This window comes from Colossoma macropomum, unplaced genomic scaffold (genome assembly GCF_904425465.1).
Source record: "Colossoma macropomum unplaced genomic scaffold, Colossoma_macropomum, whole genome shotgun sequence".
Taxonomy (NCBI): Eukaryota; Metazoa; Chordata; class Actinopteri; order Characiformes; family Serrasalmidae; genus Colossoma; species Colossoma macropomum.
Genome location: NW_023494791.1, coordinates 8,606,007 through 8,633,187, shown reverse-complemented (window position 1 = coordinate 8,633,187; position 27,181 = coordinate 8,606,007). Strand labels below are relative to the sequence as shown.

Below are 27,181 nucleotides of genomic sequence, written 5' to 3'. Positions count from 1 at the left end.
TGCATGTGGGCTTCCTATACTTTTGACCTATGAATTTACCTTGCAATTTCTCCGAGCCATTTCATGTAGCTTTGGGTGCTTATTAGAGTGTTCATTTCACTCAGGGCTGCATCATAAAATCAGCAGACAAAGTGTTTGCCCTTTAAAACCAATTATCTCTGATTGCATGGCTTGGCAGTCCACTGTACACCTCAACAGAGTAGCTGATCATCTCCCGATGTCAGATTAAGCTCAGCAAATAAGTCTTTTGTAATTTTTTTTAAAGCGCAGTGTTTCATTTGCACTCTCCTTTTAGCCGGTACACATTTCCCTCTTTCATTTCCATTCATCATCGTGTCACTTGATGAGCAGGAAGCGAAATCTCCCGTCACTCCTGAGAAAGGGGAAGTGCTGTTTTAGGGCTGCTGCGATTGTGTAATCTGTTTTAGATTGCTGACATTCTTTAAGCTTTTCCTTTTAAATCTTTCAGCTGAGCTAATAAGAAGGTATGTGCAGGAAGAAGGCCAGGGCAGTGACCACAGAGCTGGTTTACTTCCAGAGTGGATTGAGTCAGCGTGGCCCTGTAGTGTAAATGTGGACGAGGGAGCAAAAGATCGAGACATTGAGAGCATTGCAAAATGTACTGATAAATCAAAGTCCTATATTTTTTATAGCATCTAAAAATGCCGGCTTACATTGTGTGAAAATTTCATGGTAAATGAACCAACAGTAAGGGTCCAAAATTACTTGGAGTAAAATCTTGTATATAACACTATAACACTTATTTAGGAATCCACTGTAGATGCTCAGTTTGTCAGATATTTTAAACCTATTTAATTAAGATTTGTTGTTAAAACTGAAAGAACTCGCATTACTAAGTTAGGAGGAAAGAAACAGGCTAAAAATTGGTAAGAATGTGCTGCTGCGAGTCACCCAATAAAGCCTGAAATAGTGATTTAAAAGTCCAGTTGGATTTTGCTTGAGTTTTCTGAATCACGTCAATCTTTCTGCATTAACATCACACACACAACAAGGATGTGTAGATCTCAAAAGCAGAATCAACATTATACTGATGAAGACATGATGACAGTAGTAGATAATTCACTCACATCTCAGAAGACACATCCTTCACTGAGTTTTGACTGAGTTCTCTTTGAATTCTTCTTCAGAAACGTTTGCAATCATCAGAGTCATTCACTTGGGGAAGGGGTCACAAAATGCTCTTCCCAGCTTTTCCATAGTGTAACTTTTACTTACATTCAGCCAAATATCTGTTCCAATGAAAGTTAAGTTGAATGTAATAGATTCTACTAAATCTATTCCTAAATTTAACCCTAACTGTAACCTTAACTTCAAGCCAAAACCTAAATTTAGCCCAAGCCTTAAAACCGTTGATACCTGATGTTCACTGGAACATTTAACAGTTAAAGCATCTCAAATAGGCCAGTGTTGGTGACTGTGTGGGATTTTTTTTCTATCCCCTTTACCTTAAACTGAAATGGATGTGGGAGGAAACAGAGTGATAGTGAATTGAATCTTAATCTTTGTCCAATAAAAGAACATAATAAAGTTCAGTAAAAGTTTATTTTAAAAAGTTGTCTTTTTTATTTGGAAGAAATTAAGTAATTGCAAATGTCACATGAATTTTTTCTGAGATTTTGTGGTCATTAAACCTGATGCCTTCCTCTTTCAAGCCATTTCGCCTGATACCATTGGACAATTCCTGTTTCACCTGATGAACGAGAGCTGAGACACGATTTTTGCCCTATTTTACGTTTTTCCCAAGACCCAGACATTTTTTTTTCTGATGTATAAGGTTGACGCTGTGGTGTGAGGATGTCCTAAAAGTACACCTTAACATAAGCAGCTTTTTGTACAGGCATAATATCTATCTGCTGCACTGATCACATTTAACTAGTGCAGCAGCGTGTCTACCACAATCCAATCTATGTTAGGTGCAACAAATGTGATATTAAACTGAGATATCACATCACCCAACTTTTAAAAGTGGTGTTCATGTGTGGGAATATTCGTTTCTTGCTGTGGTTTGCATAAAGTAAATCAGTAAATGAACGACGTTCCTTTAAACCTGCAGTAAATTAATTTTTACTGTCACTGGGGACACTGGGCGCAGTAACTCCGTTAACCATCAGTGGGCAGAGGCCTAATCTGAACATAATATAGGACGCTAAAAAAGTGGGGCTACTTTTCCATTTTCCATTTTCCTGAAATGTTCTTGGTTTGTTCCACCAGCAGTACTGTATCTTTTTTTCAAACAGAACCTGCATCTAAATATTGAAACGATAACCTTAGCCAGAGAGAGCAAATTCACCTGTTGAGTGAATCTGTAGAATTCTCTGTCTCAGTTTAGCTTAATTAGGTCACATGATATGTCAGACGGAGGTCATGTGATATGCATGTAGCTTCATGCAGGTCATGGACATTGGATTATGTGAGCCGCCATTGATGATTTCAAAGCTGCTGGGAGTCTGCTAACAGCTAGGGCATGACCGTTGAGGCCCGCCTCATTGATTTCATTAGCCGCTGGGCATTAATGAAGAACACAAGACTGCAGGGTCAGCCTCTGGAGAGCCCTGCTGCAACTGAAGTAGGCACCGTGTATATTAGCACTATTAGCATAGAGATCTACATTCATTAGCGGGAGCTACAACTGTGATTACACATGACACTTGTTTGTGTGTGAGTGTGTGTGTGAGAGAGAGAGTAGGAGGTGAAAAGAAAAGAACAGCAGAAGTGCTCTGAGCGGTTCTTTTCACTTTGCAGCAGGTTTCTATGCAGGTACTCCAGAATGGATACAGCAACAAGAATCTGTAGAATAAATAATTTCCATTTGATTTTCTAGGGTCATAGCAAAACGCAAAAAACGACTCTTCAAGTATTTGGATTTCTCAGTTAGCCAGATAACTTAAGCCAGATTCAATAGGAGGCTTTCCCTAGGGGTAGTCCTAACTTTTGGCATACATTATGCTCATTACTGAGAAATCCTGCTTTATGAAATGGACCCCTGGAGAACCCCTGCCTTGTGTATTTTGGTGTTTTCCTTGCTCTAATACTCCTGATCCAACTAATCAGCTGATTAAGAAGCCCTTCTTGAATTTAATCAGGTGTCTTAGAGCAGAAAAACACTGAAATGCAGAAGGTGGGGAACCACTGCTGTAGATCAGTACATTACTTGATACAGAATGAATTCCACTGGTATTACTAGTGCTGGACGATAGTGAACGTTCCACATAATTAAAAGTTCTGAAACCCAGGTTTCACACATGACCTGATGCCTCAGAGACTAAGGTATAATAATTGTTTCTACTAATCTTTACATATATATTAATGTCATTCTACTGAATTTCTCCTAAAAGTGAAATCTCATTAACCCTTAAGGCCGAAAAGAGTCATAGTGGCAAAGACGTCAACGTTTCTCTCTCGCTCTCTTTTTCTCTCTCTCTCTCTCTCTCTCTCCTTCACTGCCTGTTAATTCCAGCCCTTTGTCAGTTATACATAATTATAAGACACACATAATCAGTATTATAAAACAGATAGTTTCGATCCTAAAATCTGATTGGCTGAACTGCTTTCAAAGCCCTTGCAAAATCCACAATATGCGCACACCTATGACCACCTGACAACAACTGAACTCTGTATTACTGCACCACAGCACGAAAAACACCCTTGTGCTGTTAATGGATTAATCTTTGACTCTCGTGCTGCTCGCATGGACCCCCAAGTGTACTGATGAAGTAAGAGCCAGTTTTTTTGTTAAACTGAGGGGCTGGTAACTTTATGTTCTTAACTAGAATCAGGCTGGTCAGCTAGCCAACAGCCTAAACACCTCCATCATTAATACCACAGGCTTGAAATAAAGTACTTATGATATGATTCACTGTAAAACGGCAGTATAAAGCTTAAAAATGTCTTACACGCTTCAAATGTTCGTGTTTCAGTCAGAGGTTCATTCAAACCCAGGCTCAATCCCAAACAGCTCTGTGTTCCCTAAATAGTGTGCTAGCTATTAAAGTTTAGAAATGATAGTCTCTACAGTCAAATAGTTCATCATTTATTGAGTATGGATGTGTCCCAAATGACTATTTGGGCTGCAGGATCCAGTATTTAAATTCCTATGTAGTGTACTATGTAGGGAGCAGGGAGTCATTTGAGATTCAGCCCCAGCGTGAGAAGAGGGCGCCACTGGATTGGTGCTTAGTAAGACTCGCGGTGATAATTTGGTGGCCACAAAGTACTTATAAAGCAAAGGTTTTTGCATTAAATAGTGCTGTGTTATGATCTGTTTATTGTTATACGACAGAAAGTTTAAAAATTCATGAAATGGCCGTAATATACACTGAGGGGCGACCAAACGTTCTTCTCCTCATTCAGTGACCCATGGTTGCTTGGCAACGATACCACACTCTAAACTACATTTTTGGCGGAATACTTGTTTAACTTAAATTATTTTTTGGAAAATTGTGTATTTTATCATATTTTATGTTGGCCGCCGTTTTAAAAAAGCAGTGAGCCACTTGAGGCTATGCGTTACTGTGATTTTATCATGGGGAAGGGGGTTTTAGGCACTCCACTTTGTGTCAAAACACCCTTCCTATGATAAAATCGCAGTAACACACAGCCTCTGTGGCTTATTGCTTCATTATTGTACACATACACAACAGAGGTGCAAGTCATTCTGATTCGAGAGCTGAATCCAGTATATGATGACATGCATTTAAAACTGATTTAAAACCCCTGATTCAAACACAAAAGTTCTAAAAATATCAAAATATTCACGATTGTCTTGCTTTTTTTGTCTTAACATTCTGAAGCACCTAGCAAAAGACATGCATTGCATTTTCTTTCTTATCTGTCTGTATTATCCTAATTGTTGGGCGACACAGTCCTGATATACTAATATAGATATATTGCCCAGCAGTAGGTGTTACTGGATGTCATGGTAACTGCTTGTTTTTTGGATCAACTGGTTGAGAGCTGTTGCTGTCAGTGGAGCCTTGCTGTGTTCCTGGCTCTGTCACACTGCTACACCTTATCCTGAACTCTGACCTCATGTCCAACAGCACTGACCTGTGGTCCCCCACAGGCCCACAGTCAACCCGGAGAGGTCCCTCTCACTTCATTAACCAAACCCTGCTCTGCAGCGTGAGGTTTCAGTGAAGAACACTTCTGTGTCCCGAGGTAAAAACCATTAACGCCTCCATGTTTGCCTCCAGGGGCTCGTCTCAGACAAAGAGTCAGAGAGAGGCTGTTTTTTCTCCTCTGTGTTTGTACTAAGATCAGGGCCGCCAGTGTTCTGCTCCAACTCATCGAGAGAGTGCCTAATCCCCGCCAAAATTTACATACAGATTGAAGGCGCCCCGTGGCATTTGAACTGCCATCCCTGCTCCCTGGCGGGCAAGAAGGCGGGTGGGGCGGCCCAGCGTCCGAGGGGCTTGTGGGAAATGCAGCAACTTTAATGACATGCATTTGTTCCCATCATGCTGGGTCTTGGCGCAGGGAGGCCGCCTTTGGAGTGCCACTCATGGGCTGGTAGGAGGTCTGTCTCTACCTGCCCTCCAGGACACCAGGACTGCAGCTTTAATTGGGCCTGAAATATTGGACCTGAAGTGCTGGCGGGCGGGGGGGTAAATGTCCAAAAAATGTAATATTGCAAATATAATATTTGGGTGCCATGTTTTGTTGATTTTCTAAGTGAAAATAAGTTAACACTCCTCCACACAGAACACACCTCTTAACATATTGGAAAATATGGTATTTTAACATATTGGAAAAAATAAAACTTTTTAAATATAAAAATATTACATGCAAAATTCTGTCATATTTTATATGTAGTGTTTTATTTCTTCCAATATGTTAACTTTTTTACAAATTGTGAAATTTGAAATTGTGCACTGCATTTTTCAGGAAAATTGCATTTTTAAGTTTGTTCACTGTAGAGGAAGTGTTACCTTATTTTCACTTGGAAAATCAACAAAACATGCAGGTTTGCTAACCTAGTCCTAGCTCTAGTGCTAAATTTAATTTAAAATGTAACATTTTTTCAAAGATAAATGTGTGGTATAATAAGCTTCCATCCAATCAGCTTCTTATTACTATGTAGTTTTAATTAGAGGTGTAACAAAACAACATATCACGTCATATTGAATTGTATCGCAACATGTCATGTTGTATTGCTGTATCATGACTAGCGTGGTAGCTTGTGGCTAGTGTGTTTGATGGGTCTGACATATTAGCATGTGGCTAGAGTGTTAGATTGTACACTGTGAAGTACAACTTCTGTTGCAAATATTATGCTTTTATAATGTTAAATGATCTGAAAAACTAAAAATGGAAGTTAACATGTTAATATAACATTTTCAGCCACTCCTTGTTTTTGCTTTCACATCAAAAAATGTACCGAATCCAGACACCACTGTATACTGTAAAACATTGTATTGAATCAATATTCATTTTTTATAATCTTAGTCACTTTGATCTACAGCTTTACGCTTAAATGGAAATGAATTTTGTTTTTAAGACAAATACAAGTAGTGATGTTGATTTCTGTGCGAAATTATTTCCAAAATAAACATTTTTTAAAATGCCTTTTCAGCTTGCAGCAGTTTAGCCCCACCCAAAAAGGAGTGTTTCAGCCTGTACTGCTTTATGATCGGGGCTCAATACAGTGAAGCCAATCCGAACAGGGGTCATCTACATATATCAGCTTTAATAAGCAGCCTGTTTAATACTAAGGGGTTGAAAAATGGTTATGTGAAAAGTTTTGGTACAAACAGCCCCACAAATGTCATTAGTGTATCTAAAATACAAGAGAAATGCAGGATAGGGGTCTTTTAAACTGTTTATCAGCAATGAGATAAATATGTAAATTGGTGCAGCATCGGAAACCTGAACGTGCAGTATCAGATTTCTTACAAATATTTGAGAAATGATGTCCTAAACTGACCGAACTATAGTTATAGCTGGGACGCGTCTAGTTTGGATAAGTTCCAACCAGTAGACAGGACCTCAGACAGCGCTGGAGATCATGTGATCCAGTCCAGCCATCATTATTACCATCATCGTCGCTCTTATAATCAGCATTCTCAGCAGCGGCTGGCTTGGCGCTGGCTTGAGCTCAGTGACCAGCGGGATGCTGGTAACACAGTCAAATGCAATTATCATCAATGGCTTTGTGGCAAAAATAAAAAACGCCTTACTGCAGACAATCACACCTGATTGTGCTGACAGAGGCAGCGGTTCACGCAGGCACACACCCCCCCCCCGCACAACTCACACACCTACTGACACGCACACAAACAACACACTGCCACAGGAGAGAGAACTCTGCCACTTTCTTGTGTCAGCGACATTCAGCCTGCGTCACTGCGTGCCACTGCAATACTTTGAAGTTGGAAAAAGTGCAAGGTAATATTGCTTTTAGCTCTTAGCTTAGCCCCTTTTTTCTTTTTCTTTTTATGCACTTTCTTCACGGACTGGAAATTCCTCATATCTGCAAGCGGAAATGCCTCAAGTCTACAAAACTCCTCGGGGTTATTTATTTTTCGGCCTCTGTGCTCCTTTCCGACGTCTACCTATCTGATATAAAGCTTCCGATGATTCATATTTCTTCACAAACAGCAGCAGTGTCAGTGCGGCTCTTAGACTAAGCAGCGCAAAATTGCAGCGGCATCTCTGAGAATCTCTTTTCAGGAGAAAAAGAAACATTAATGTCTGCATTGAGAACCTAAGCCAGTAGCATTTTTTCTTCTTTCTCAGTTTCCATGAACCAAAACTCTCAGTGATGTCTGTAGGGTGTTAGCCACGCTGGCCCCACGCTGGTCTGTTCCTGAAGGGACCACTTTAATTAAAGTCCTGTCCGTCAGCCACCCCACGGTGGCTTCCAGCCACAGTCGGGACAGATAAAGAGAGCTTTAATTGTCGGGCTGGAGATAAAGTGGAATTTAAAGTGGGTTTTTGGGCAGGTGTTATACGCAGGTATACCGTGCACGCACACTGTCTGGCCAGTAGTGTTGACGGAGAAGCCGGATAAACAGCGAGAGCCTCAGGAGCCGCAGATCCTCCACCAGCTTGGCCTGTCGGCCTGTCAGTCGCTCAGCCTTGGCTCCTTCAGCTCATGCAGTCCGTGCTCAGCAATTTTGTGTTAGCACCTGTGGCCTCGAGGGAAGCAGTCGATGTTGCTCCCTGTGTTCTCAATCTGGCCGTTGCATCAGTCTCAGGCTTCATTCCAATACAACACTGCCTCTGCAACACAGACCAAAAGTGTGGAAGCCAGCAATCATTTTTTAAAGTTTGCAAAATATTTTTGTACAAATATGTTTGTCTTCACATTCACGTGGAAGAAACACGTTTTTCAAAATACTGCATTGCAGTGATTTACTTAGTCTAATATAAAATATGCAGTATTTAATAACGGTATCTTGGCATAATAATCTTACACCTAAGTCAATATGTCTGACATTTCTTTTTATGGGATTGATGTATAAATGTTATTTATTTATTTATGGTCAAACTGAGTCATGTCCAGAAATCCAAATGAGATTTGAAACCACCTATAAATATGGCTACAATTACAGACTGTAGTCCATCTGTTTCTCTGCATACTTTGTTAGCCCCCTTTTACCCACCATGGACCCTTGGTCATCTTCTAGTCCTTCATCAGTGGTCACAGGACGCAGCTGGCTGGATATTTTTGGTTGGTGGACTATTCTCAGTCCAGCAGTGACACTGAGGTGTTTAAAAACTCCAGCAGCGCTTCTGTGTCTGATGCACTCGTACCAGCACTAACACACCACCACCACATCAGGGTATGGCTAAAATATGGCATGTAAGGCTGCAGACTGCAGAAAATCTGACCTGCTCAGTGTCCTGCTCAGATATGTCAAAAAATCGGATTTCAGCTGCCTCTCTGAACAAGGCCTTACGGCTCCATCTCTCTCTCTCTCTCTCTCTCTCTCTCTCTCTATCTCTCTCTCAGATCGTAACTCTGGTAGTTTCAGTTTTCTGGCTCTCTGTAGCTCGGGTCTCTTTCTCTGAGTTCAGGGCAGGGTGTGAGCTTCAAAGTTCTTCTCGGGGGACGTGCGTATCTGAGAGTGTGTCAGGGTGGGGAGGTCTGGATGTTCAGTGTGGGGATTCCCATCCTGAGATCAGCCCCAAATACGCTCCCATAAACACTAAGCTTTAACAGACACATGCTCGTGTTTTGGACCTTGAGTGGACGTAAAAGCAGAAGAGTCCCTGTGGGCCACTGCTGTTTGTGTGTGTTTGTGTGAGTGCAGTTGAATGGTGGAATAAAACACGCAGTGGTTTGTGGGAGTTCCCATCTGTTCACCACGCTGCACAATAGACTCCCTCTTGCATGACATGTTTTTGTGCAGCTCGCTGCTTCTCTGAGTGGCTCAGCCCAGGCAGGGAGTCAGTCTCTCTCTCTCTCTCTCTCTCTCTCTCTCTCTCTCTCTCTCTCACTTTCACTCTTCCACCCCTGCCTCTCTGTGTGGGAATGGGGTTGTGTGTGTGGGAGTGAGCCTCTCATTCCTTCCCTCCCTCTAATCGCCGAGGTGGGTGTGTGTTCTACGCTGCCTGTTAAAAGTGTGGAGACACTTTGCCTCCTTTTAAAATCGTGAGTGATGTTGAGGTTTTCAGATGAGTAGGATTTTACTCCTTCACTAAGACTGGCCTGAACAGCATTTTATAGGCTTTGAATACTTGTTAATGTTTACCAATGATTATCTGAATACTCACTGTCAAAATCACCCTTAAAAGCAGTAATATTTGGAGCATATTTAGTCGTCTGTCTGGCAGAACAGATGAGCTTCTGTTTTAATCAACATTTCATCCACATCAGAGGCACTAGATGCACATCCTACGTCTATCAAAACATGAGCCCTTCTGAGCTGTCACATTTTTTTTTCCATTGAAGCATAAACTCCAGATATCTCCAGAGATATCCAGTCAAAACACATACTCACACTTTCTATAGCATTCTAAACTGTACTTTAAATGGTAATTTACCTGACGTTGCTGGTGTGGTAGTTGGAGAGCAGCTCCTGCGCTCCTGCACAAAAAAACCTGTGATTGTGATTTCATCACAGTAAAGATTTAAATAGAATAAAAGGAGAAAGAAGAGCTGATATTTCCACCCAAAGCAGTTGTGTGACAGCTGAGTTGAAGGCAGTATGGATTGGACGCATGGCATGAATAAATGTACTCGGATAAGTTTGTCTGTATGGCACACGTTTGAGATGATTCTTATAAGATTAAACTTGTCCTGCCTCCATGGTGTACATGGTGGACAAAATGACGATATTTTATTGTGATAAATTTTATCATGACAAACAGTGTGCTTTTCTGAGCATATCGTGTAGATTGTCGGTACATGAAGAACACTGACCGACTGCATCATTTCACTGTAAAGAGAGCATATAATTAGTCTTGTTTAATTGCACTTCATGCAGCACAGAATGTGAAAATTCAATAAAAAGAGTTGTACCCAGAGTTTTTGGTACCAATAGTGTATTGTGTCTGTGTGTCAAAATATTGTGATACTTATTGTGTATCGTGAAAATGCTGTAAGTATTGTGATATGATATTTTTGCCATATCACCCACCCTTATGTTATACCAACCTCTTACCACACATGTTGCACTGAGCATTAATTAAAGGCATAAACTGAGGCGAGGTGACATGGTTGGCTGGCATGAATGTATGATGCATTCAAAGAATCCAGCTATAATATATTTATTAATATATAAAAGCTCAGTTATGCACAGTCGACTGACACAATACTTTGCAATGAAGCTACGGATGCAAAAAGGTCATATAGGCACAAGAAGAGCAGTTGGAGTACTGAACGGAGTAAGGAGTGTTAGTCTCTGCTAAGTTGAGGGGAGGTGTGACACTTTTTAACGTTTTCCATACCACCTCTGTCAGAACAAAATCTTGTATAACTGGCAATATCAAATTGTCAAAAGATAAAAAACGACAAAAATGGACACTAAATTTTGTCCCAACAGCAATGATATATTAACAACAACTGATCAGTTTGAAGACGTAGATTTATTTAGGCTTTTATTTTTGGAGCTTAAAAAGATTTTCCGTTCACTAAATAAAGAACTGAGCACCAACATAACAAACAAATAATCACGCAATCATATTAACATTCACTAAAACTTACAGTGTAATTTGCAAGCATGCATTCTTTTGGAAACTCTTTTGAATGCTGACATAACAACAACAGGGTGAAATGTACAGGGTTATACTATATAATTAAGGTAGCACTGTTATTAATACAAGGGAATCATGAGGTGTCTGAACTCTATACTCCACTAGAATGTGGTGTAGAACCTGTGTCTTATATTTTGGTCAGAGTTTTTGTATGTTTTTAGTTCAATGATGGGAGCATAGGACTACTGCAGCTGGCTGAAGGCTACCACACAACAGATGAGAAGCGTTGTGCAGCAGAACGTAGTTACAGCACATAGGAAGCTTTGCAGAAAAGTATTTTACACTTATGTATAGGTAATGGAATGAAGCTTTTATGAGCATTACAGAATTTACCATGTTTAGTATCAGCTAACTAACTCTTAATAAACTCACTGTTTTCAAGCTGAAGAGGTGATGTAAGTGATGACATTTCTAGGTTAGAAACGTTAGGTGAGGTGAATACAGACATTTAGCATCTGCGTTTCTCAGTGTAAAATTTCAAGCCACATGTCACCTATTATGGCTTTGTGGTTTGGTAGAGTGATGGCGGGGGTCGTGTTTTTCAGCACTTTCTGAATAATGCCTTACAAATTCAAATATCAGATCAGACTGAAACCCAGCTTTAACAAAATAAACCTGATTATTCTTTAGTGTGTTAACATCTTGCAAACTGACAAAGAATACAACGCTGTTTTCGGAACAAAACCTTGTATCTCCAAAATGGTAACTTTACAGGAGAAGGAAAAACATACTTTACTTTTAATGTAAGTCAATGGAACCAGACTTTTGGGCCGTTTCTTTTCATCCATTCATCATGAAATTTATACACAATATAAAAAGCAACAGGCATTTTCAAAGTATGTCAAAAACTGAAAAATGGAGATACAAGGTTTTGTTCTGACAGCAGCGATATGCTTATTTACATGAAAACATTTTGAACAGCTACAAACATTTAAGGTTTACTTTTATGTTGTATATTTCGCTGTTGTCAGAAGAAAACCTTGTATCTCCAAAATAGTAACTTTAAAGGAAAAAACCTACTTTACGTTTAATGTAAGTCAGTGGAACCAGATTTTTTTTCCAAGTCATTTTGGGCCATTTCTTTTGGTCATCATGAAATTTACTCACAATATAAAGGACAACAGGCATGTTTTCAAAAGCTGAAAAACGACAAAAATGGAGATACAAGGTTTTCTTCTGACAGCAGTGATTTGTATATATTCCAAGTGTATTGAAAGGCATAAATCTAGTGCATTATTTGCTCCACAACTGTGAACATTGCGTAACTCTTCCAATTTCTATTTGGCTAGCAGTGGGTTGATGGGCTGAAGACTGGGTCTGTCACTCTGTGTGTGTGTGTGTGTGTGTGGCTGTGGTGGATGTGTGAACAGTGGGGACTTCTTCACTCTGGTCACATGATTGAGTAGTCATCCAGGTCTTTGAGGCTGAGGGAGCATCAAAAGGTCCTTTGTTTACAACTGGAGTGTGGAAATCCTGAGCAGAGCTTTCAGCTCCAGCAGGGCTGCATAATGCTCCCAGTGGGTCTCTCTCTCTCTCTCTCTGTCCCTATTTCTTTTCCTTCTGTACCCTCCTTTTCTCTCTCACCCCCACTTTCTCGGTTTCTCTCACTGCACACACTCTTGTTCTGTCTCCCATGTCCACTTTATTGAGTAACATGTTATATTTTGCAACTCATGTTAGTACAGTTGGAGTTTCGGTGGGGAATAAAAGCATGTCCGGCAGAGCGTGAGGTTAGAGAATGTGTTGCCTTGGAGACCTTTTGAGAGAGGCTCTTGCCCCATCTTTCAAGCAGAAGGTCATATGACCATGAGACAGAGGGGCTTTAATCCTCCAGCCAAAAAGCCCCCCACTTCACCATGTTCTCACTTTGCCCTGGTAACAAGCACCTTACAATGCTCACTCACTCATTCTCACCTATGGGTGGGCGATTCAAAAACGAGAAAAAATCTAACGATACTTGAGGATATCTTCATGATACATGATGCATGTCCTGTATATTAGTCATTTAGCTTTTTAGGTTTAAAAAGTTGCTGAAAAATGACAGAAACACTCAAAAGTTTGGAATCACTTGCCTTAATCAGTAATAAGTTACACAATGAACACTGAAGTACTCTACGCTCCAACACCAGGTATTTTAAGATGTTTTAATCAGTATTTCAACCTTTTTGGCTGGAAGTTATGAAATGATAAACAATATACAGTAACAAGTTAGATCACAACTTCTCATAGGAGTCATTCTGGATGGTAATTTTATTAAAATTTCATTCTTGATGTTCTGTAGCTTCTCCAGTCATTATGGAATCCTTCACAGCTTTGTTCTTTGTTCGAAAACATCTAAAAGTTCCTTGTAGTTTACAGCTTTGCCTTCAAAATAGCTAAATCACTTTACAAGCAGAGACCATATTAGAAATATTTTGAATAACTATTTTGAATAATCAGATAATGGGAAAACTCCGGGTCTACATGAGTCAGATAGTAATCAGATTTCTGCTTTACAGTCAGCCAGTAAACTCACAGAAGAAGACGTGGCGTAAACGTAATATAAAACTCAAACTCCAGGCTGCGGCTTTTTAAAAAATACATCGAAGAAGATGAAGAATATTTAAACCCTTCATTTCGTCAAGCATCTAGTTGGTTTCATCGTCACTCCAAAAGTGTTTTGCTGTGTCTCCCAGCAACACTGCTTGTTTATTTCCGGTACCGCCGTCTGTTTCACACATGCGCAAACAGAGAAATCAGAAAGAAATCAGAGTAAGAGTTTACATGCACTGAGAAATCTGATTACTGAGCTAAAATCCAACCTCTTTATTGGATTTCTTAATCTGATTTTTAGACCTCACTTCGATCTAAGAAATCAGAGTATGCTGTTTCCACAGCCATTTGAATAATCAGATAACTGCAGAAGTCTGATTATGATTGGATTATTAAGTGCATGTAAACACACTCATTTTCTTCTCTGTCTAAATCTTTTTTTATCACAAGTGTTCAAGTGGTCTTAACTTGTATACACTGGAACAAAATGACATTCTTCAGGCCTCATGGTGCAACACACACACCAGCGGCACATTTCCCAGAACTACAGAGTTCAGAAACACAACAGGGTGAAACGAGTACAGAAGATACAATAAATACACCAGACAAAAAATACTACACAGGACAACAAAATAGTATACATGAATAGACAACATATTGTCGCTGTCCAAAGAAAAACAAATACTTTACAGAAGAAGGCAAAAACGTCCTTAGCTTTTAATGCAAGTTAATGTAAAAAGGATTAATTTCAAGTAATTTTGGAGCATTTCTATTGGTCCATTCATCATGAAATCTTCATACAATGTAAAGGACAGCTGCCGTGTTCAAATGCTATAGAAAAATATAAATCAACAAAAGTGGAGATGCATGTTTTTCTTTGGACAGCGACGATATGTATGTATGTATGTATATTGCAAAAAATGCAGGTGGCCTGTTTATCGAGGACAAACATAGCGGTAAAAGCGTGATAATGGTAACATATCACTTACTCCTTATTCTCACCATTACACCTTCATACTTTTCTCCCCCCCCCTTTCGAATTCTGTCCTCTGCTGAATGACACATTAATCCCAGAGTAAGTGGAAGAATGTAGCAAAGATGCAGACTCCAGCGGCTCAGAAATGGATCCGGTTCAGGAGCCTCCCCCCAGGCTCCACGGGAACGAAATGTCAGCAGTTGAAATAAAGGCACCCATTCTCAACATGTACCTTCTGTCAGCGCACATCACCTTCTCAAACGCGCCGTTCTGACTCTCTAATACACCGTTTGACTCCGCTGAACGCTCAGCGGCTTTCTCCCGAGAAGTGAGCGGTGCCGGTGTCATTCTGGGCTGTTTGGAAGTCTCCCGCAGTGCTGCGAAATGTAAAGAGCTATTTTGACTCTTCAGATTGTGAGCCGATAGATTATGGGATTTCACTCTGTCTGTAAAGCTGACTTTAGGAAGCTTCAGCACTGAATCTGGCTACACGGTCTGGCACCTGTGCTTTTTGTTTGCTTATGGTTTTAAAAGTCAATTGTTACAGACATTTCTATTAAAATTACGATTCTGACTCAGAGGGCACAAGAGCTCTAAGTGAAAGCATGTCAGAGTTGCCTTTTGACGTAATCCATTCAAGCCACCCACAGTCTAAACGTAAAACACCCAGCAGGACTTTGGGAGTGTTTTTTCCAGCACGTCCAAGATCAGTCACATCAGTTTCTCAGAGATGTCCAGCAATGTAGAACTTCGTCTTGAGCTCATTTGTCTTAAGTTAGCTCTGTTCAAAAAGCATTTTTCATTGTTCTCCAATCGTTCCCTCAAATCATTATCCATTGATATTGCTGCTGCTTAACAATGCTTTTCATTCAGAAGGGAAGCTGCTCAGTCTCACCCAGGGATTTTCGGAATTTGGGTGCAGTCGGGAAATGAATTATAAAAGAAGTCTTGCATTTTTAAAGGCCAAATTCGAGTTGGATCTGTTTTAAAGCGTCTGGGACAGCCACTGGCTTCCAGTCCTGCTGGAGAGATGAGAGGATTCTGTCTGTGTGATGTCAAGCAGTTTCTCTTTTTCCTTTTTCTTTTTTCTCCTCCACTGTAATGTTTTGGACTTTGTGTCCGGCAGACTTGTCGCAGCAGCACTTCCCTCGTGCCTGCTTTTCGTGCTTGAGGCCGCCTTTTATGAGGAGAGAGGGAACGATGGCATGTTATTATATGGAGAGAAGACTGAGCTATTTGTGAGTAAGAGCGCGAGTTATAAGAGGAAGAAAAGAGAAAGTTTATGCTTCTATTTGAACCACTGCTTGCGTCTGTGTGTGCGTGTACGCACGCACGCTAAACAATCAGAGTTCCTTCCGGAGTGATAAAGTGAGTCTGCCTGACTGTCACTCAGCCTGGCGAGCAGTTAGCTGGGTTTAAATGGTCTCTCTCTCTAGCTCTCTCTCTCTAGCTCTCTCTCTCTCTCTCTGTAGTCTGTTCAGTTCAAAGCCAGTTTGATGTATGAGACTTCCTCCTCCTCCTAATTACAGCTCTTTAATTCCAATCAGTAGAGTGCCTACGCTTTGACAGCCAGTCATTGCTGCAACCTGCATTTACATTACAATTATATGTACGTGTATTTGTACTGCTTGTTTGTGTACATGCATTGCACTGTGTGCATGTGTGCATGTAAGAGGGAAATCATGAGTGTGCTCAGTCTCACATCCTTTATGCTAAAGACTCAGAGCTAGCATAACGTCTTGCTGTGCAGAACTGGCAAGCACAACAGCTTGGAACAGAAACATATAAGGCATCCATTCCAAACGTGGCAACTAATGCGAATCAGAATTGCTATCAAAGACTCCTTTTAACTTATCTCATATCATACACCCAGAGGCCTTGATTCCAAGACTTTTATTGTGCCATCATACAGAGGCAGATGACCCAAATCGAGCTCTTTGTGTGGCGTACTTTAGCATAGCTTTCCAATGAAGCGACACAGAAAGATGAAAGAGCAAATAGGTAAGCTGTTAGGGTGATAACTGTGCCTATTTTATCTGTATGCACTAATGCATCTGAACCTCTATTTGTGTAAATTAAGCAATGCATGCTATTTAAGTGATCAAGGAAAAAACAGGTCTGAGAAATATTGCAGGTCTCTCAAGGTTTAGCGTCTCCTATTCTACATAGGACCCTTTTATTTCATGGGTTTGCCTCATTTTATTAGACATGCATCTGTGGGATATGACTCTAACATAGACAACCACATACAAATGTTAAGGGAATACCTCAGCCTAATTTCCATCTGAGGTATCTGTAGTGTACAATTAAATACCACAACCAATAATTTAGAAAGTCAACAAACCATGTAATTTGACCAGTGGCACCCAAACTTGGGCATACAGCTGTGCTGTTACATCCTCATATATCCAAGATTAATTCCACTGACTCTTCAGTTTTTCTGCATAATTCAGTGGCTGAGATGTAAACAAAGTTATTCAGAGTGGTTTGGTGAAACGGTTAATTGTAGATAAATCTGATGTGAAGTGGTTCATCAGGGGTCACAATGTCTACAAGACAAATAGAGACATTTTATTTACTATCCAGAACCACCAGTGTGTCTACATGTGTCTTATGAGTTTTAAATGTATGTATCTGATAAAAAAATGTTTTCTTTGGAGACTATTTTGCCGTTACACTTTCCCCAGTATCATCTTCATTAATAAAAACATGTAATAGAAATTAATGTAGATGTTTCCCCAAGTAATTGTAGACCATTATATATATATATATATATATATATATATATAAAAGGCGGCATTGTGGCGCAGTGGGTAGGGTGGGGGCGACTTCTGTGTGGAGTCCAGGGTGTTTCCTGCCTTCTGCCCAATGACCACTAGGATAGGCTCCAGCACCCCCCATGACCCAGAAGGATAAGCGGTTTAGAAAATTTGTGTGTGTATATTTTTTGCAGGCAAAACACACTTAGTGACCAGAAACAGGGTTATTATGACACAGTGCTGCATCCTGCCGTGGTCACCCTGGTCAAATGATGTTTTGTTGATTTTCTAAGTGAAAATAAGTGAACACATCCTCTACAGAGAACACACTTCTGTTCACAGTTGCTGTTTATTTGCTAAATTTAACTTTTTACGCACAATAATTTGCAGAACGCCATAGTTTGCCAACTTTGTTTCCTGTAGAGGATGTGTTGACTTATTTTCACTTCAAAACAACAGAACATGTCATTCAAACTTGATCAAGCATTACGACTTTATATTATCCAAACTAATGGACTGAATGCTACAGATGCAGCAGACAGAGATGAGGCTGAAAAACACTGGAGTGTTACTTTAACTCAGTGTGTTGGTGTGTATTTGTGAGTTGTATCATTTCTGTGTTTGGCCAGACAGGACTAGACAGGGTTTTATTTAAAAGAGGATTTTACATTAACATTCACAGAACATTAACAGCTCTCACATACACACCGAGCTGTAACACAGGGGACGCTTCCACCTCCTCTTCTCTCAGAGCCAATTAACAGCAGCGCTTTGGCTCTGCTAGACTCTTTCTGATTACTGTGGAAGATACGCAGGGAGATCTCTGAGTCACACACACACACACACACACACACACACACACACACACAGGAATGCAGTTAAACCTGCTGCTGATTCACACTCACACACTCTTCTCCCAAACGGGCGAATACAGCGCTCCTCCCACACACACCTCACACTAATTAACTACAACAGGTAGATACCCCCGTCTCTCAGTCTCTTACTCTCACTCTATCGCTCTCTCTCTCATTCTCTCCTTGTCATTTTCTCTCACTCTCTCCTTCTCTTCTTGTTTTTTCTCCTCTCTCTTTCTCTCTGATCTGGTCTTCTGTTCCCCCATTTTCTCTTTCTGTATGTCTGATCTTTCTCCCTTTTGTCTTTGTCTCTTTCTCAGTCTGTCTGAAATGTCTCTTTCTCTTTGTTACTCCTTCTCTCTCTCTCTCTCTCCCTATCTGTTATTCCTTCTCTCTATACACGTCCAATGTCTCTTTATCTCCTTTTCTTTTTTCTCTGTCTCTGTTATTCCTTTTCTCTTTTATTTCTATTATACATGTTTAGTAGTTCTGTGTCCCTTTTTTCTCTCAGTTCATGTCCAATCTCCCTCTCTCTCTCTCTCTCTTTCCGTTATTCCTTATTCTCTATACATGTCCAATATGTTTTTATCTCCTTTTCTTTTTTCTCGCTTCTGTCTCTCTGTAAACTCATTCAATCTGTCTCTCTCTTTGTTACCCCTTTTCTCTCTTTTGTCTCTATTATACGTTTAATATCTCTCTATCACCTCTTTTTCTCTCTCTGTATATGTCCAGTCTCTCTTTCTCTCTCTCTCTCTAGTCTGTGATTTGGTGACTCTCGAGTCTTGTTCCTCACGTTTTTCACTCTAATTGTAACCTGTTTGTGTGTGTGTCAGTGCTCTTTGTGTTTGTTTAGAAAGTTCTGTTCTCTCTGTGCTCTCAGTGCTCTCAGTGCTCCTGCTCAGACAGTAAACTATTCTAAAGCTCGCTAATAAATAAAGCTTTGATGCTTCTTCTCTGTTAACGGTATATTTAAATGAGACGTGTATTAGAGGTTCCTCATTATCTTGGGGCATTTTCTAGACAGCAAATTACTCACCTTTTCTTCTCTGCATGCAGATGCTAGGGACTTTAAAAGGCACAGAGAGTGTTTTCTCTCCCTCAAATAGCAAGTTAAGCCACCCAATTACGTGGCATGTGGCAAGTCTGATCAACATTAAGAGTGGATTAAGATGCAATTATTCTCACAGGTCTATGAAGCACTTCTGACGAGTGAGCAGCCAGTGTGGCTTTGCGTGACTTGTGTGTTTCTGTTTCTGTGTGTATGATTGTTGTCACTGTCTGAAAAGTTTGAGCACCCTGAGTCAGAATTTCATGATGATCGGGCCAGTAGAAGTGGTCCAAATTAAACTGTCACATTAACTTCTATTCAAAGATTTTTCCTTCTCCCATGAGTCCCTCTTTTGCAGATACGGTTTGGTTTCGACAGTGAGGATATGTTTGTGAATGTGTGTCTTTAGATAATGAGAGACAGGAAGTCAGTGCAGTCAGTGCGACTCTGGTGTCGGTCTCAGTGGGAGATGATTCGGCTCTGTGCAGCTGCAGAGGAATCTCACTTTCTGGTAAACTCCACTCTCCACCTGACACACTGCCAGGGGCGCTAAACTTCCGGCCAATGCCTGAAACCATCCAGAATAGCCGCCCCCGTTAGCTAGGCCATGTCCATGTGTGATACAAGCTCCCAGTTCTGAGCTCTCTCAGCCTGAGGAAGAGCATTCAGAGGATGGACGTCCCAGTCTGATCTGAAAGACCACTATTAGAGCCCATCCAGGCATATTGGTACAAGCCTGATCCAATTCCAGTCCCTAGTTAATATTGTTTTGCCCTATTTGCCTTGCACTGTTTATCTGGCTATAAATATGACATAAACAGTATGCACTGATCAGGGATTTTTATGATTGATTCTGATTTATTTACAACCAAATTTGGCCATTTTTTTTACCACTTTCTAATCTGAAGTGCACACTGTGAGGCTACATGAGCTCATGAAACACATTAGCACATTATCAGGTGTTAGTTTTGCGATAAGGTGCAAATTAAACAACATTTTAGCTCTTCTTGCTGTTAGTGTCAAACAAATCACATGTATCAATCAAATCACATTTTACATCAAAAGTAAAAGTCAGCTGGCTGAGAATGTTGCCAAATCATGCTACAATGATTTGGTGCAGGTATAGCAGCAGCATTGAAATGCAGCGCGAGTGTACTTTATTATTTACATTATTTACATCCTAAAATAGATAAAACGGATCTAAACGGATCTGCTGTAATAAAAATAATGAATTGGCTAATTGCCAATGCTGTGTTTGGAGCAAAAATCTGCCAATTCCATGCATTCACTGACCATGCATCCCTAATAAACGAACATCATTCATAATGTGCAACAATGAGGCACATTTTTAAATAGAAAACCAAATTTTATTTCACTTGTAGATCCTTTGTAGATGGTTAATAAACTCTTTACAGATTATCAGTAACACATCAACAACATATCAGTGAAGTAGCAGTAAGGCAGCATACATTGAAGTAAATATCTTGTAGATGTTTTGTTGATACATTACTTAAATTAAGTAGATGTGTTGTTAATATGTTACTTCCAATACGCAAAACCTAACCTTACCAACCTTACCCAACACCTAATCCTAACCCTAACCTTAACCTCAACCCAAAACCTGATCCTAATCCTCATATGTTTTTGACATGTTACTGAGAGTCTATTGAGTGTTTGTTTCATCTAAAAGGACCACTCAAAATAAAGTGTCACCATAAACTGAAATAATTGTTTGAAGTATGTAAATAATAAAATCATGCTGTTCACTCTCCATACAGTCCACATATGGACACTAAAAGCCTGTTTTGAATTCAGTGTTTTTGTGATTTCATGAAAGCGAGCACATTCACATATATCCACCTGTTCAGCACATAGCAGATTAGCTCGGCCCACTCATGCTGAAGTTATAAGGACTGTTTCAGTTTGAGTTGCTTTTTTGAACAAAACATTAATACATAGCAGCCAATAAGAACACAAATTTATAACATATGTTATAAATGGACCTCAAGTGAAAAAATATAACATAAGAAAGATGTACAACACCAATCTTACGGCCGGTGTGGTTGCAGGTTTTCTTTCCAATCAAACTTGAGCACACCTAATATAACCACTTGTTTGAAGACTGAGACTTACAGATTAAGCAAGTGGTATCAGGTGTTCTGCTTGATTGATACCCCCGATGTATGTGCCCTTTAAAACTTAATAAGTGATGTCTGCAGTTTGGAAATATTGAAAATTGTTAAAAACACAGCCTAGTAGTCACTTGTAATACACAGTTAGAAATACAGGTGCTTTTTTATTCATCAGGGTACAAACAATATAAATGTACTCTCAAAGATCCAATTGTGAACCTTAAATAAGTTTTTCCAAGTGAAAAATAGATGTTTGTACCTTTTCACTATTTAATGTTTTAAAACAGAACAATAAAATAAAAAGCCTGGAGACGAGGCGGGGTGTGTGGAGTCAGTACAACTTAGAAAATATAATTTCAATGGATTATGGTACAATTATGTTCCCTGACTAAAGGTACAGAGATGTACCCTTGAGAGTACCACCCCAGTGACAAGAGGGGTTCTGCCCCAGGGACAGTTTACTACCTTTATTTCTGAGAGTGTATCTGCAGTGTGAGCGCTTCAACAGTGCTTAAGCTGGCTGACTTTCATTAAAGCACTGGTAAATAAACTGTATGTAAAATATTAGTGCACAGTGGTAACAGAGTATGTTAAATAGACAAAAAGGACAAAACTTGTCACACTTGCGTGCAACTTAAAATAGGAAAGTAACATTTTTAAGACACCACTAAATGATCATTTTGAAAAAGTAGTTTAGAGCATGTCAATTCAGTATGTCAGCATGATGACAGAGGCTAGTAGCATTTAAAGTAACTGGCAAATTAGCATAGCATTGCTGTCAGGACAAAACCTTATGTCTCCCATTTGGGTTTTTTTTTCACGTAATGTAAAAATGTCAGTTGTTCTTTACGTTGTGTTAAAATTTCATAATGATCAGACCAATAGAAATGATCCAGAATTACTTAGAAAAAAGTCTTGTTCCATTAGCTTCCATTTAAATTTGAAAAGCGTTCTCCTTATCCGGTAAAGTTACCGGTTTTGACAGTGTTGATGTCGTACCTAAACTGAATTGATTTTGCTGTAATAAACTTAGTGTGCACTGTTCTTCCTAATTACCACCATGTTTATTATTAATGGGTATTTTGCAATTTGCATTTATAGCAACATGAAGATCATACTTAGAATTTTAGTGACACAGTGGAAAGAATGAAAAAATTGTTGCCATAATAAGCAACAAAATTGGATCTCTATACTGAATATGTATTTGTTAATAATACTATTTGTGTTAGTATATTAATACTGCCAGATAAAGCATGAAATATAAATATAATTAGTGTAATTGTAAGTGTACTTTGTTTACAGTTTTAGATTTGCTGTATGTAAGTTATAGCCTCCTGAGGTTGCCCCCCCACCCCACCACACACACACTTCTCTGACTGTGCAGCTGTATTATACTTGAAAATACACATATCTGATCAAACTATGGACAGATTCTCAGTATTAAACCACTGAGATCAGGATCAGTGTCCCAAAAACAGCAGTGAGCGTTCGGGCTGCACCGGGAGAGAGTGATGGGTTTTTGTGTGGCGTGAGGAGACAGGAAGGGCTGGAGAGGGATGAGGCGACTTTGTGGCATACTGCCAAGTGTGTGTGTGCGTCTTCGTATTCACCCAGAGCAGCTGTGCACACTGGGAGCGGGAGACATTCTTGGAGCGGCAGCGTCCGGTTCTCATTCAAACAGCCTATGTTCTCCCCGTCCTCCTTCAGCCAATTACAGCGCCTCTCTGTCCTTTCGGCCCACCGGCTCAACCAATCCGATCAGTGCCTCGTCCGACAGGAGCAACCTGCATCGTTGCCCTTGAAAGAGTGCTGCTAATAAGATCACTCACATAACAGGATCAAGCTTGGAGGAGGACCAAATCTGATCATATTTTGTGCTTTTAAGAAAGCAATCGCTTGAGTGTTTTGCTGAGAGAGAGAGATGGACAGAGAGAGAGAGAGAGAGAGGTGGACAAGAAAGTAAAAGTTATTTGGAGGTCATAAGAGAATACCTGTTACAGTGAAAATGATAGAGACTTGTAGTGCGACAGCAAGACAAAAGCAAAGTCTATGCCTTCTTTTGCTGTTTTCAGATATTGTTGGATTTTTTACTGTTCAGTTAAGAAACAAATAATACAGGAAGGAGATGTAAGGGGTAATAGAATGGCCCAGTCACCCAACCTTAACCCCGTCTCTGACTCAGTCAAGCTGCTGGGAGACATCCAGCTCTGAACACTTCTAAGACGTTCTGCACACAGCCTGACAGAGCATCTGTGAGGAATACACAGAAAAACTTGAGTGTTCGAATGAAGGAAGTGTGTGCACTGTGTTTTCATGGGCATATTGTATCCTGTTTATTTCTGTTTAGTTTTTCACAAATGTTTATACATGCAATATTGTTTTCCTTCAAATAAATCTGATTAGGCTTTAAATCAGTGGCCCCAAACAGAATTTGGACACCAAACATTTAAGTTTCTTCAAAAAATGTATAACAAAATAGGATATTTGTTTCAGAGAAAAAACACTTTTAACACAACATCAAACTGACGGTAGACTCTTTGTGTTGAGAAGATTTCTACCCAGACAGCACTAAGGGTGTGTAAATCACAGAGGTGGAAACATCAAAGTCTGTTTTTCTTACAGTGGTGTCGGTGAGCCGGTGCTGATTGATGGAATGATGAACTCAGAAGTGTTCCAAAGCATTTTGGATGCAAAACAGCAGAAGTAACTGCAAAGTAACTGCTCAAACAATAACAATCAGCTGCCTTTTGAAGGAATGCTTTGCCAGAAAGAGAGTCACTGTGTTATTATGAACTGATAAACTTCCCAGCAAACAAAGAACTTGGCTTGAGCAGTATATCAATTGGCCAATAAAATGGCTGATATTCAGATTTAATTTATTGGCTTTTGCAAAAATCACACCAAATAAAATCTCTTTCAGTGTTGTATAAGAGACTACGTTCAGGGATATGATGCTATTTGGAAAAACAACCAAATGTAATGTTTACTAAGGGGTTTAACTTCATGAGAGTTAATGTTATGTACTTGTTTCACTGTGAATTTTAAGGTTAAGTTATAAAGTTATTTATAAGTGAACTTGTTTTATGTATGGTTGCTTAAATTAGGTAGTGACAAAATGTTCATATCAGTTGTGCCCTATATGATCCACTGAAAATGTGGGAGGGAGGGAGGGAGGGAGGGAGGGAGAGTGAGGAAGGGAGAGTGAGGAAGGGAGAGGAGGGGGGGCACAGGCAGCCTGACAGGCGGTGATGGAGAGGGCTAGGCAGGCAGGCATTGTGCTCCAAAGGTCATTATGATCCCAGCCTGAATAGGTCCAGAGTGATTCCTCTTTATGCAGGCGAACATAAAAAGCATTCCACTGCGGCTGACCTGCGTTTTCGCCGAACTGTCCCCACTCCAGCTCCCCTCACCCCAAACCCCACTCTCTTCCCCCCAGACCTGGGGTTAGAGCACAGACCACAACACCTATAAATCTCCATAACTTCAATCCATTGTTAGAGGCTCATCAGCTATTATGTGTGCTCTCAGCCAAATGTATGCGTGTGCATTTGGAGGTGGGCACTGTGGACAGCTTCCTTATATGAAAATGACATTTATCTGAGATGTATTGCTAAAAAAAAGCCTTTCTCTGCAGGTGATGTAACCTAACAGCCTCCGCTGTGTTGTAAGGATTTCTTCACCCATCTAATAGGTTGTAGAGTAGGAGCAGAGTTTTCCAAATCCTTCAGACCATGATAAGGATCACTGTAAGACGACCGTTGTTATGCACATCCTGCCATCCATTCAGTTTTGCCACAATGTTTTTGGCAGCTACTTTGGATACTGTGAGCATTCTGGGAGGTAGTTAAAGGGCCCATACATTGTTTTTTATTATTGTAAATTCACTTATAACATGCATGTGGTTTTATAAATTCATTTAATATGACACTTTTGTCCCTTAGAATTAACAGGCCGTTTTTGTTACTGTGACTTTAAGACAGATATATGTAAATGAGCTCTGTTCTGATTGTCTGCCTCAAAGAGCAGGTCTGAAACACCCCTTATAACTTCAGCATGAGTGAGAGGGACTAGGCTGAAAAGACAGATGTATGTAAATGCTTTCAGAAAAACAGTGAGATTAATATGAGCTGTTTTAGCAGTTTAGTTTCCATTTATAGAAGGGTTAACAATGTTTACATACTACATTAAACTCCCAAACTTTCTAGACAAGTTTAAATTTAGTTTTCCATGATATGAGCCCTCGTGTACCCATGTTTTTTGTTGTGTAGTTGCTGCGAGATTTTCAGACAAAAGATTGTTGGCTAGGCCTTTTTGTTTTGTCTAGTTTCTGACAGCTTTTTTGTGCAGCCGGAGTTTTTGTCTTGCACTTTTGAATGCAGCAGCATAAGAGAAAGACAATCGGCCAAAGCCCACGGCGGAAGACTGAGAAGAGATTTAGCAGCTCCGCCGTCCTAGAGCGTCCTTTATATTAAACTGAGATCAACTGTATTGATGTTTGCTGCGAGCGTCGGCAGACTCCACCACACAACGCTGGCATAATCACGGAAGCTCGAGTGCGGGGAGCGTGGCTTTGCTCAGCTTTTGTCTGGATGCAGGAAGGGCTTTGGGCGAGTTTGTCATAGAGAATGAGCGAGAGAGAGAGAGAGAGAGAAAGGGGAGGACGAGGATGAAGGAACGATAACAAAGAAGAAAAGGAGAGTTATGGAGCGAGATAGAGGAATAGAGGGGACAGTGAGGCATGGAGGAGGGAGCCAGTGTGAGTGAGATAGTCAGCAGGCCTATAATAGATTACTGAGGTGTGCGGGGGGAAAAGTGAGCGCAGTGGAATCACTCACGTTAGGCTGTGGAGAGATGAACAGAGAGAGATAAGAGCGGAGCACAACTACGGAGGAAGAAAACGGCTTTTGATTTGTAGAATAAAGAGCAATAGAGCTGTGGGGAAAGGAAAGGGGCATAAATCAGAGAGAGAATCGGCTGGATTTGCTCCACGGCTCTCTGTAACTCGTACTTGAGGAGCTCAGGTTCCTGTATAGAGAGTAATGCACCGAGAGAGAGAGAGTGAGAGTGAGGGAGTCGGGGTGCAGTTACCATTCATCGTGCTGTGTAGTTGTAATTGTATTGGCAGGCTTTGTCAGAATGCTATAATGACATCACAGCACCTCTCACTGGTTCATACCTGATACTGCACTGTATTGACCCTGGCCTCATATTACAACACAGTGCTTCCTCTGCCTTCACAAAGCAATCGAAATAGAGGCTTTTTCATCATTTATCACCAGCATCATTATAAATTATTTGGACAACTCCACCAAATGTACACCGAAAGTTACTATGTACCCGCCCTTGTGTAGGACTGGCTGAAAACAGCTCCCAAACTTTCTCAGGCCTTTGTGAGCCTGTTTGTGACAGTGGCCCGCAGTAGCAGAGCCCCCAAAGGCCCTTCGGAGTTTCTCCCTCTCAAGGACAGAGCGCATTTGGCTGATTACATAAAGACAGAGAGTGATTTATAACAGCTCTTCCTCCTCCCTCCCACACGATTCATCACCAGCCTCTTGACTTAATAAAGTATTGATATTTAGACACAGCCGGAGCGGGAAGGGGGTTCCAGCAGCGCTGCAGGGGAGGGCACCAAGGGCCTGGGGAAGAGTGCGCTGCGACAA

General features: G+C 40.5%; 1 protein-coding gene across 2 annotated transcripts in view; it reads left to right on the top strand.

The window, feature by feature from the left end:
• The window catches only part of LOC118810200 (protein quaking-B-like), a 121,479-nt gene that overhangs the window by 87,897 nt on the left and 6,401 nt on the right, over positions 1-27,181 (top strand). The window lies entirely within an intron of this gene.